Source organism: Balaenoptera musculus, chromosome X (assembly GCF_009873245.2).
Source record: "Balaenoptera musculus isolate JJ_BM4_2016_0621 chromosome X, mBalMus1.pri.v3, whole genome shotgun sequence".
In the NCBI taxonomy this organism is placed as follows: domain Eukaryota; kingdom Metazoa; phylum Chordata; class Mammalia; order Artiodactyla; family Balaenopteridae; genus Balaenoptera; species Balaenoptera musculus.
The window spans coordinates 40409146-40421719 of record NC_045806.1 but is presented as its reverse complement, the minus strand read 5'-3'; the positions used below and the strand labels follow the sequence as shown (position 1 = coordinate 40421719).

The following is a 12574-nucleotide window of genomic DNA, read 5'->3' as shown; positions in this document are numbered from 1 at the left end:
ATGCTCTTCCTTATTTGGCTGTGTTCAAAACACAGTTTCAGCAAGGAGCTTTTGTTAACCATTGCTACTGTAGCAATCCCTGCCTTAGGATCAGCACAACAGGCCTCAGCAAGATGGAGCTTGATGAGCCACTTCCCAGACCCAGTTACTAGCATCAAAATGAGAGGCAGCAGAGCTCGGTGATGGCCTACCTAGAGACCACGCTGAAATGTCACAGACACACAGAAACCAAAGACACCTCTTTGGTCATCTAGTCAGGGTAGAGGAGATTCAACATTTCCGCTACAGGTAAGTGGGTTGTTTATACTATGGGACTGACTCAAATCCAAAAATAGCCCAGGGGACCTCCCTGGCGGTCCAATGGTTAAGTCTCTGTGCTTCCACCGCAGGGGGCGCAGGTTCGATCCCTGGTTGGGGAACTAAGATCCCGCATGCCGCGCGGGGCGGCCAAAAACAAACAAACAAACAAACAAAAAAAATAGCCCATGGCACAAGAGGGAACTATAATGATGTGTGCACAAATGTGTCACGAGTGGAGAAAGTCCCGTGAGGCAGGTAGTCAATCTTTCCAGCCTGATCCTGCCTTTGCAGGCACTACAGCAGGGCAGCGTCCCGCCATCCGTCTGTAACCTTCATCCCTCTCCTCCAATAGGGGTTCAACTGACCACCATCACACAGCTCTTGATGGTGGCTAGAAGTTGAGTCACCGAGTCAGCCTTGCTCTCTCTCAGCTGAAGGAAGGCACAGAGGGCACTGCAGGTCCAGTTCTTCTAGGACCTGCTATCCTGTGAGCCCCTTCCCTCTAACCAGAGCATCTGGGTCTGTCCTGTGAGCCTTCCCCCTCTGCCCCTGGGGTCTGGGCTGGCGCTCCTCTTCCAACTCCCCTCAGAGGAGCTATTTTATTTCTAAGGAGGCAGGACCCAAGGATTCAAAGACAAAGGTACCTCTGCTGGGACCATCACTTCAGGACCATGTCTCTGCCTCTGACCCGGGGAGCGCACCTCCTTCTGAGGCCTCAGACTGGGTCTTCTGTACTCTAACTAAGGAAGCCCATGGCAGATCAGCTGGTGTCTGAAGCTGCTGAGCCGTGGGCTCAGCTATGAACCCTGACCCCGGAAAGGCAATGACCACACAGGCGATGCAATTAGCAACCTCCATGATGGAGCCAAGTTGAGGAAAACCCCAAAGTTTTCCTTGCCACCAGAAGGCACAATGCCTCACTCTAGTTTTAAGAATTGACCTTCAGTAAGAGCTCAATTACCGCCCGATAAGGTCTGGGCTCTGGAACGAAACTGACCGCCTGCTCTGCCGCTTTTATTCGTTTAACAAGAGGTCAGGGCCTACTGTGTGCCTGTTCTACTGTTCTACTGTTCTACGTGAACAAAACTTCAGAGCTCCCCCATCTTGCGGAGCCATACTCTTAGCAGGGGAGAGACAGTGAGCCAGCAAAGGGATAAATTTAGGGTGTGTTTGTTGGAAAGGCATAAGCGTTATGCCGAAAAAACGAAAACAGAAAAAGGATCCCTCCACTTCACTGTGTGACTTTGGTTAGGTTTCCCAGCCTTTCTGTTCTTGCTTTCTCTCTGTAAAACAAAGAGCATCGTAGTACCTACTCACAGGGCTATTCTGAACAGACTACTGTGAAACACAGGGGTGCCCCGCATTTACTAGGCACTGAGTAAACGGTCGCTGAATGAATCAAGCAATGGATCAATCACTCGCTGACCCCCCGTAGCCCCGCCCCCTCCCCGCACCACCACGGCCCTGTCACTCAACACCCCAGGGGCGCGACCTCATTGCCCAAGGCCCCTCCGACCTCCCCATCCAGCCCATCCCCAGCTCCGCCTCCCCTTACTCCACCTCCTGGAACCCCAGGTCTCAGGGCAGATAACAACCGCAAGCGTCAACTCGCACCGCCCTCGGGGTCAGCAGAGCACTTCCGCTCGCCGTCGCCCCGGGAGCCCGAACGCTGTGCACGCGCAGGAGCGGGCTTTGGGGGCGGGGGGCAACACAGCCAATGGGCAACAACACGGCGCCTTTCGGGGACAAAGGATTCTGACGTGGCTCCCTCTGAGGTTAGATGGAGCGACGAGAGCGTGCGAGCATTTTCCGCGACGAGTCGTACGAGAGGCTGGGGAGGCGTCTCGGGCGGCGGGAGGCGAGCGGGCTCCGCGCGGACTGTCGTGGCGATCCGAGTCCGCCGCCTCCGAGGCCGAGGCCCGCTCTCCCAGTCCATTCTCCCGCGCGGCCGGGCCTCCTTGTTGCTGTGCTCCCGGGGGAGTTCCCGCCCCTCCATCTTCCAAAGCCACGCTCTCCTCTTTCTTTAGATTCTCAGAATAAGAAACCGGTAGTCGTGCCTGCTGGCTCTGTGGCGGCACATGGGCGCGGCCATCTTGGGCGCGGGGTGGAGCCGTCGGAGCCGGGCTCTGGTCTCAGGCCAGGGGTCAGAGAGCAGGGTTCAGGCTCGGTCGGGGAAGCAGCATGGAGGAGGGGCTGGGAGGTGGGCTGCAGGGCAGGCAGCATGCACAAATGAGGAGGAAACCATGATGCCTGATTCTCCTGAAATAAATCGAGGAGCTCCGGTTTCTGGGACCTTGGGGATCCTTGGAGAATCTGGGCTTTGCCGGTTTGAAAGCACAGCATAAAGTTAGGGGAGAGCTGTTTGTCTGACGATGCCAGCCAGTGGCAACAAGGGCTGCTAAAAGTCCTGTAGTGCCCTTGAGGAAAGTTTTCTGTTCCCTGTCGGGGTCTGGGGAAAGAGGCCAAGTGTGTGCCGTGTGCTTGTGGTACCTGCCTGTTCACCAAGCAGAACTCCTTGGGCTGGGCAAGGAAGGATCTGGGCTCAGTACACCCAATTCCTTCTGTGCTACAGCCAACAGGTGCCAGGCATTGTTGAGAGAAGCAAGTGACAAAAGCAGTCATGGAAACCAACATACATTTATTTACTCTTCCGTCTGAACATACTGCTTTCTCCCTGCCTTTCCCTTTCCCCTCTGAGGAGGTGGTGGCATGTGTGATATTCCCAGGTTGGTTGGATGAATCATTGCCCAAATCTACAACCTGGAGGTCTCCTGGGAAGTGCCTCTGTCCCAGTCTTGTGTAGAAGTCCCGGGAGAAGGGTCTGTTTTCTGTCAGGCACGTGACTGGAGACTTGCCCCCCACTATGATTCTTTGTACCTTCTCAAATGTTGGCCAGGTTTAGGGATCCTAACCTATTCATTTCCAGAAGAGAGGTGACCTGATAAGTTTTTCTGACACCACTGTCAGGAGGCAGGAGAAAGTTCATAGAGTTAGTATGACAGTGTCCTGAGGACAGTAGAGAAACCCCCAGCTGCAGAAAGACCTGGTCATTGGCCCTGGTCAGACGCTCCCCATATCCTGACTCTGCAGGAATGAGTGCTTTCACAGAAGGAGAAGGGGCTGGCGAAGGGCGTGCAGTTGTTGCTCATGCCGTGCCAGCATTTCCTAGTGTGACTTGGGCATCCAGGAACCAAGAAACATGCCCAGGTGTTCTTCCAGCCCACACTGCGCCCAGCTGTTGCGATCTACTGATCCATAGAAGAGAAGGCTTGGCTCCCCCACTTACCGGCCCTTTGGGCCTCTTCTACGTCATAGCTAAAGACCACACATCCCACCGGGCTGTCAGGATTGTTTAAAGGAACATCTCTAGCGCCCCCAGCCCAGAATGTGTCCTAAGGCAGGCACCTGGTAAGTGGTGGTATTACCAAACCAAACTTGGGTCCACTCACCCACACCCCATAAAGCCAATGTACTGACACCAGGTCGTGGTGAAGGAAAGTACAGCGTGTACTGCAGGGCGCCAAGTAAGGAGTCCAGGCAACTAGTGCTCAAAAGGCCTGAACTCCCCAATGGCTTTCAGGGAAGGGTTTTTAAAGACAGAGTGAGGCAGGAGGTTGTGGGATGTTTGATCAGCTCATGGACATTCTTCTGATTGGTTGGTGGTGAGGTAATCGGGGAGTCAACCTCATCAGCCTTCTGCTTCCAACCAGTCTGGGGTCTCTGTGCTTGTGGTCAGCATGCAGTTAACGTCTTCCACCTGATGGGGGTTTCAGTATCTGCAAAACAGCTCACAGGATATGGCTCCGAATATTATCTATAGCCCTTGGGGAGGAACTAAAGGTCCTTGACTTTGTTTAATGGCTAAACTATTATTTTGTCTTGCTTGACTGTTTCCCTTTGTTTCTGCATTTTCTCACTTCTCTGATTAAATTATTCTTTGAAACTTGGGGAAGACCAAGGAGGCTAAAGTGTTTCTACAGATGAGAAGCAGGTGGAGGACATGGGAGGGGTCTGTCCCTGGAAGGCCTATAGGGTCCTGCTTGGTTACCGTGGCAGTTTCTGCTGTCCTCTCCCCAACACTAGGGGGCGTGCTGGTGCCAATGCTCTCCTTCCTGCACCGTGTGCTTCCCTCCCCTTCGCCACCAGCCTTGCCCAGGGTCACCACTGAAAACTTCTTTTTTTTTTGCCCAGGGCCCAGGAGTGAACCCGGGCCCTTGGCGGTGAGAGCACAGAGTCCTAACCACTGGACCGCCAGGAATTCCCTGAAAACATTTTTTTAAATGGCAGTGAGGCCTCTAATTAAGTTAAAATTCATTGTAAAGTGTAACCCCAGCAGGCCCAGGTTACTCAAGCCCTTACGTTCCAAGGAAAAGCCTGTCTCGGGAAGACTGGTCCTTGTCCCACTCCTGGGGGAGCACCACAAAGACCCTGGCGTGTTGTGCCTAGTAGGGTATTTCTGTAATCCAGGCACCTCTGTTCCACCTGACCAGGTGGTTCATGCTAGTGGTGTGACGTATGGTGAGGGTCTGTTTTGTATGTCTGAGGCCCTCGGCTGTGCTGTATTAGTTTGACATCTGGGGGCTGTAGACCGAGTAGCTAAAGTGAGTCACGTGGATGCTGCATGCCTGCATGACTGACCTCCAGTCAAATCTCTGGACCCCTAGGCATGGGTGAGCTTCCCTGACTGGCAACACTTTGCATGTGTTGTCACACATCATTTCTGGGAGAATTAAGCATCGTCCATGTGACTCCTTTGGGAGAGGACAACTGGATCTCACCCCTGGTTTCCACTGGACTTCAGCCCTGCACCTTTTGCCTTTGCTGATTTTACTTTCACTGTCATAAATCCTAACTCTGTGTATGGGACTTCCCTGGTGGTCCAGTGGTTAAGACTCCATGCTCCCAATGCAGGGGGCCCGGGTTCGGTCCCTGGTCAGGGAACTAGAGCCCGCATGCCACAACTAAAGAGCCCGCATGCCGCAACTAAGACCTGGTGCAGCCAAATAAATAAATAAATAAATTTCTTTTAAAAATAATAATAATTCTGTATATTACAGCTCAGCAGGACTCACACACTCTGAAAAGAACTAACTCAGCTTTTCTGAGTCCCGAGTCCTTCTAGGGAATCTTCAAGCCTGAGGGTGGTCCTGGGGAACCCGAACATACTGTTGCTGTAGATTCTGAGGTTGGTTTGTTTCAACCCTCCCAGTGGGTGGACCTCATGAGCACAGTCTGACTCTGCCCCCAGCAGTACACTTGCTTGGTGGTTGTGAGGAGGTTGCAGACCTGAGGAGCAGCAGCCGGAGGGCACTGCTGTGGTTTTGCCACCTCCGAGGAGCAGAGGTCCTGAGTGCTTGCAGTGGGTGGCAGCTGAGGGAGCTTGCTTTCTTGCTGCGGTGCAGGGTTCTGCTGAGGGTGCCTGGTACCCGCCTCTTCCTGGAAGTCTCCCCTGCAGTGACTGAGGTGACAGGTCCATCAAGCAGTGCCTTGATGACGTTCTGCTCTTTGAACTGCGTGAGTTCCTGTAGGAAAGGGAAGGCCAGTTGCAAGTGTTCATCTCCTGCTGCACTGCATTGCTGTGCATTGTGCCGCTGCCTCTGCAGATTTCCCACAGGCAGCAGAGTGTGCAGAGTGAATGGGGCTGGAATAGACAAAATGGGAATCCACCCCAGGGAACTGGCTGATGGCTCCAAAATGGTGGCATGAGGCCAATCCCATGACTGTCAGGTGGCACAGAGGTTAGAGCTTCAGTCTTTGGATGACTGTGTCAGTTAGTTGAGAAGTGTGTGTACCACAATAAACCCCAAAGGAGGAAGACTTCAGCTAGCTGATGATGATTCTACTTTCAAGGTCTCTTTCTGTTATTGAAGGATGTTGTAATAAGTCAGAGTATAATAATATGTACTGTGGACTTAGACTATGCCAGGCACTGTGCTATGTTATTTATATTCATTTCTAATTTAAAATTATTAGTAGAATCCCTCACTATTATTATACCATACCTTCTAGATCGGGAGACTGAAGCATTCAGATGTCAAGTGAGTTATCCAAAGCTTCACAGCTAGTAAATGAAGTAAAGAGTTAAGATTAGGCGGTTTGGCTCCAGAATGCATACCGTTGACCTCTATACCATTCAGTAGTCATGAGCACATCCTCATTTAAGAAAAGGATCTGGATGGTTACATGTCTTGGTGAATTCTGTGGAGCAAGTAAGTGGCAGAACTCAAACTAGAATTTAGGTCTCCTGACTCCAGATCCCATTCTTTTTTCAAGGTGGTTTGTCTTTTCCCCGGTCCTCTGGAGCAGTACATCTTAGACTTGAATTTACATAGGGTTCCCCTTGGGATCTTGTTAAATTGCAGATTCTGATTCAGTAGTTCTGTGGGGGGCCCTGATAGTCTGCATTTCTAACAAGCTCCTAGGTGGTGCTAATATGCTGGTCCTCAGAACACACTTTGAGTCCAAATAAGGTTTTACGGACCCTCTGGTTTAGCAGCTATGACTTCTGCTTGGAACACACACACACACACACACACGCACACACACACACATGGAGACACAGATAGTGAGTCAGGGATGAGGAGTAGGATTGAGGTGCTCTCTGATCTCACTGGGACCCCTCACTAATTCCCTTCTGGGGTTGAAGACTGAGGCCCATGGAGGGAGAGGATGCTTCAGGGAGTTGTTAACAGGCTGAGACTGGGACCTATTCCACTTGACTTCCCAGCCAATGTGCCTCTCTCCTCCTTCCCTCCCTCTGTTGCACAGGAGCTTCTGGGGGAAGAGAACAGTAAAGGAATGGGCATTGTTCAATGATGGATTATTTAAGACTTTATAAGAACCACCAGGGTGATCTCCATTCCAGGCCTCCTTGTCTTCCATGTTGTATTGAACACAGGTCTCAGCTGCCCAAGAGGACCCAGCTGTACTGAGCCCAGGTCAAAAGGTCAAAATATTGCCTTGGCCAAAAAGTTTGTTCGGGTTTTTTCCATGTTACAGAAAAACCCAAACGAACTTTTGGGCCAACCCCAATAGCTCTCCTCATAGGTCTGCATACCCATGCAGGCACCACTCTGGGGAAAACGGACCCACAGAGGTCTCTCTGATGGTCAGACACTATTTGTAAGCACAGTTGCCTGTCTACAAACCCCAGGGACTACCAGTAACTAGATACACACTACAACTCTTGTATTAGTCTGGGTAAGCCAAACTACTGGAATAATTAGACGGAAAATCTAATGGCTCAGACACAATCCCTTTCTTGCTCACATAAGAATCAACCATGGGTAGTCCATATGGGCCGGTGGTGTTCCTCCATATAGATCGAGGCTGTTGGCATCTCTGCCCTCTTCAACATGGCTTCCAGGGCACTCTGGTTGTCATCATTCCTGGAAGTGAGAAGGAGAATGGAGGAGCACAGGTCAGGAGCCACCACTCGCTTTCAGGATCACCGTGGTACAGAAAGTCAGCAAGTTTTTTCTGAGACCCAGAGATCAAAAAACTGCAGAAAACCATTGCTGACAGCACAGGTGTCCCATGGCCCCAGGGTGGTTGGGTGATTAGCGTAGCAAGGAGTCTAGCAGGTGCTGCAAAACTCACATCTGCTTACAGCAGAAATTAACACAACATTGTAAATCAACTATACTTAAATAAAATTAAAACAAAACAAAACTCACATCTGCTGAAAGCTACTTGCCTACTCTTCCTGCTAGAGGAAAAGTATGGTTTCTAACTCCCTTCTCCCTTCCAAATTTCATGCAGAGAGGTCACATTGGCAAGCAAGTCTGAGAAATGTAATCTCAATGCTTCCAGCCCCAGCAGTACAGGAGAGGGAATGGGAATGGGAATGTCGCAGAGTGCCAACAGACAATACCTGGCACATCTTTGAAAATCCCATTAAAATTGAAAGATTTGTCTCCCTTTTCCTCCTTCCAGACTGAAGTTGATCCCTGCCGATGTCTCCAGTGTCACTCTGCAAACTGAAGCATCAGCTGCTGAGGCAAGCAACAGTGGTTTGTGTCATGGAGTTGTCTTCTTCTCCTGGCCCTGGACCCTATGGATATCAAGTGAGCCCTAATTTGTGCTCCCCACTATCTTTGTACACACTTGTACATGTATGTTCTTATAGATGTGCGGGTACATATACAGAGACCCACATCTCAGACAGCAGATCCTCAAGTGCAAAGTACTGGGCTCCAAAGCCCTGAGCAGCTTCACAGTGGAGGAGCCCAAAACATTCATAGGTGTTAGGGCCAAGGAGGCTTCAGAGAGTTGGGAGAAATTCCTAGATTCTTCCCAAACACCCCTGACCTCAGAGGACAAGGCTGTAGTCATGGGGGCATTCGGGTAAAGAGCATCCTCCTGGGTACTGAGCTTGGAGATGGATTCCAGGATTTATTTTATATGGCACCTCTGAGAGCATTCCTTTCAATGGAAAGAACTTTCTCCCCTTCCTGAGGGACCAGTCCACTCAGTAAAGACTCAGTGAACATGAGCAAATTATAATGAATGAAGACTCACATTTCCAAGTTGGGTTCCTGTTGGAGGAATTCTTAAGTCACCGATTCTGACCTAGAGGAATCTTTTGCCAGAGAGAATGAAGCTAGAGAACCTAGATCAAGACTGGCAAGTCCATTGCCCTTATGCTGCCATTATATTCTACATACACGGCAGCTATTGTTTGTCAATAATGTGAATTGGGAGATTGGGATTGACATATATACACTAATATGTATAAAATAGATAACTAATAAGAACCTGCTGTATAAAAAAATAAAATAAAATTCAAAAAAAAATAATGGTACTCTTTCTGGTCAAGGTCAGACAGGCTCTTAGAATTCTTCTCAACAGTATGTTCTAGACTACCTCTACCAATCAGAGTTGGTAATTATGTTGAAACCTATTTGCTATGCCTGCCCTAGGTCAGCATTTCACAAAATGTCTTCCATGAAACACTGGTTCTCTGGCTTATTAACAATCATGATGTGAGTAAAAGGTTCTGTGATCATAAAAACTTGGGAAACATTGTTTAGATGTGTTTTTTTTAATGGAGGGACTTCTACAACCACTAGGATACTATGTAGATAGGATACTATATAGATCTCCCAAAAGGTCTGTAAAACACAGCATTTTCCAAATGTATTTCACCATAGAACTCTTTCCAAAGAACATGTTGGGAGACAAAAAAGATTATATGTGGAATAATAAGAGGCTTCCTCTGGGTGGCCTGACAGTGGGCTAGGTGGGACCAGTGGCTACTCCTCCCCCAGATAGAGTGAGGGGCTGCTCATGATCTCAACTTCCCACAAGGTTGCTGGGCACCTGTCATTTTCAGCATTCCCCTGAACATCTGGCACCTGAGCTCAAATACTTTTCCTCTGCTTACAATGGCACTTTCATACTTATGCTGTGAAAAGGAAGATTGTCAGGGGGTGGTCCTGGTCCAGCTGCACCCAACCCAAGCATGTCTCTCTACAGGATAACGAGAGAATGTGAGACTTGTGCTTTTTGCTGACCCATGTGTCTGTGACCCAGCCCGCCTCAATGATGCTTGCTGGTGATTGAGCCCTTTGCCTGACAGTGGTACCTAATGTGGAGTGAACATGGCAGAAAAGTTGAACTGTTTCACTTGAGGGGTGGGAAGCATCCTCTCTGGGGTTGAGGACAAATCACCAGTAGTGCTCATGATTGAATGGCCTCATTTTCTGTGGGCCACAAATGCCCCTGAACTGGCAGGCCATGTGAACTTATGGCCTTATGATTGTATGGCCACAATGTCTATAGGTCCCAGAAACACTGCTGAAGGGGCAGTTCATTTGCTTCTTGGTGGCTAGTCACTGAGTAGTTAAAATGTCTAGGGGCCACAGATGCACACCTGAATGGGCAGATAATTTGGCTGTGTCACTATGATAAATTGAGGCTGAGAGACAAGGCTGCCCATTGTTAGATCTCTCGTCTACTCTACTTTTGAGCTTTAAAGATGAAGAGAAAGGGACAAGAGAGGGCCTCTCAAATCCGGACACCACTGTGGCAGCTGATGCAGCCCAACCCCTCAGATTTTATCATCATTCAATGTACCAGATAGAGGACTTCTGGAGAAAGTCAGGTGCATGTAAAAATGTGACACTTCATGGAAATAGTAAGGCTTCCCCCAAGACTGGTACCATGAAGGGCTGAAGGAATCTGAGAGATTGGGTAATTTGTCTAGATGAATCAATTAACTTTTTTTTTTTTTAATTTTTGGCTGTGCCACATGGCATTCGGAATCTTAGTTCCCCGACCAGGGATCGAACCCACGCCCGCTACACTGGAAGCACGGAGTCCCAACCACTGCACCACCAGGGAAGCCCCTCAATTAACTTTTATCATTCCATTTCCCTTCTATCGCCTTGTTAGTTTTGCAGTCTTTAATTATTCTTTTAGTGGTTACCCTAGAGATTATGACATACACCCTCAATTTATGTCTTCTATAGATTAATACTTTTACTGCTTCTTCCACAATTCAATGATTGAAAATATTTTAGCTCAATCCCCTCTTATCATTTATACTATTGTTGACCTGAATTTTAATTCTACATATATTTTAAGTCTCTCTATGCATTATTATAATTGCTTAATACAGTCAGTGTTCATATAGTTTTATCCACATATTTACTCTTTATTCTTCATAACGCTTTCACTTTTTATTTTTTAAGGATCATTAGTTCCTAACTTTAAGAAATCCCTTTAGTGTTTATTTTAGTGTAGGTCTGCTGGCAATTAATTATATCAGTTTTGGTTTTTCTGAAATCAACTTTATTTCGTCTTCGTTTAAAAGGATATTTTCCTTGAGAGTAGAATTCTAGGTTAGCAGTTATTTTATTTCAGCACTTTAAAGATATCATTTCATTGTATTTGTTGAAAAGTCAGTTGCCGTTCTTACTGTTTCTCCTTTGAATGTAATGTGCCTTTTTTTCTCTGGCTGCAATTAGATTTTCCTTTTTTCTCTTTTGTTTTCAGCAGTTTGACTATGATGTGCCTAGTTATGATTTCCTTTGTATTCATTCTGCTTGAGATTAGTAGAGCTTTTTGAATCAGTGGCTTGATATCATTTGTCAATTCTGGTATCTTTTCAATCTGGTATTCCTTCCAATTAAACATATATTGGACCTTTACACCATGTTCCATGTCTCTTACACTCTTTCCATTATTCTTCGTTCCTTTTTTTTCATAATGCTTCAGCCTGCATAGTCTCTGCTAACTCATTTCCAGTTCACTAAGCTTCTATTATGCTATATCTAACATCTACTTAGTGCTTAATTTAAGCTGTGTTTTTTAGTTCTTGAATTCCCATGTGATTCTTTCTAATGTCAATAATTTTGTCACCTAATTTCTTTTTTTTTAATGTGGACCATTTTAAAAGTCTTTATTGTATTTGTTACAATATTGCTCCTGTTTTATGTTTTGGTTGTTTTGGCTGCGAGGCATGTGGGATCTTAGCTCCCTGACCAGGGATCAAACCTGCACCCCCTGCTTTGGAAGGTGAAGTCTTAACCACTGGACCACCAGGGAAGTCCCTGTCACCTAATTTCTTGAACATAGTAATCATAGTTTTTTTTTTAAAAGTTTGTGTCTGATGACTCAAATATTTGGATCACTATTGGGTTTATTTATATCACCTGTTTTATCTTGGTTTCCTTCAGCTGATTCATGGCATGCCTGTGATATTTTTTTGTTGTTGAATGCCAGAAATTGTATATGAAGCGTTTTAAAAAATTTCTCTGGAGGATGTTTCATCCTCTAGAAATAATTTACTTTTCTTCTGGAGGCCAGATATAGTAGAAGCAGATAACCTTGGTCCATCAAGGATTAAGATGAGGGCTTCCCTGGTGACGCAGTGGTTAAGAATCTACCTGCCAATGCAGGGGACATGGGTTCGAGCCCTGGTCCGGGAAGATCCCACATGCTGCGGAGCAACTAAGCACATGAGCCACAACTACTGAGCCTGCTCTCTAGAGCCCGCGAGCCACAACTACTGAGCCCGTGTGCCACAACTACTGAAGCCCACGCTCCTAGAGCCTGTGCTCCAGCAACAAGAGAAGCCACCACAATGAGGAGCCCACACACCGCAATGAAGAGTAGCCCCCTCTCACCGCAACTAGAGAAAGACCGCGCACAGCAACGAGGACCCAACACAGCCAAAAATAAATTAAATTAATTAATTAATTAATTAATTTTAAAAAAGGATTAAGATGATCTGAGAATCTATTTCATCTTCATGGGGGCTGATCTATAA

The 12574-nt window shown here is 47.7% G+C and overlaps 1 long non-coding RNA gene across 2 annotated transcripts in view; it reads left to right on the top strand.

Moving 5' to 3' along the window:
- The first annotated feature begins 1865 nt into the window (after nt 1-1865).
- LOC118888523 overlaps nt 1866-12574 on the top strand; it is a 128217-nt gene continuing 117508 nt past the window's right edge. For both annotated transcript variants that reach the window (XR_005018308.1, XR_005018309.1), the window contains exons 1-2: nt 1866-2075; nt 8236-8366. This is a non-coding gene — a long non-coding RNA (uncharacterized LOC118888523). The remainder of the gene's footprint in view (nt 2076-8235; nt 8367-12574) is intronic.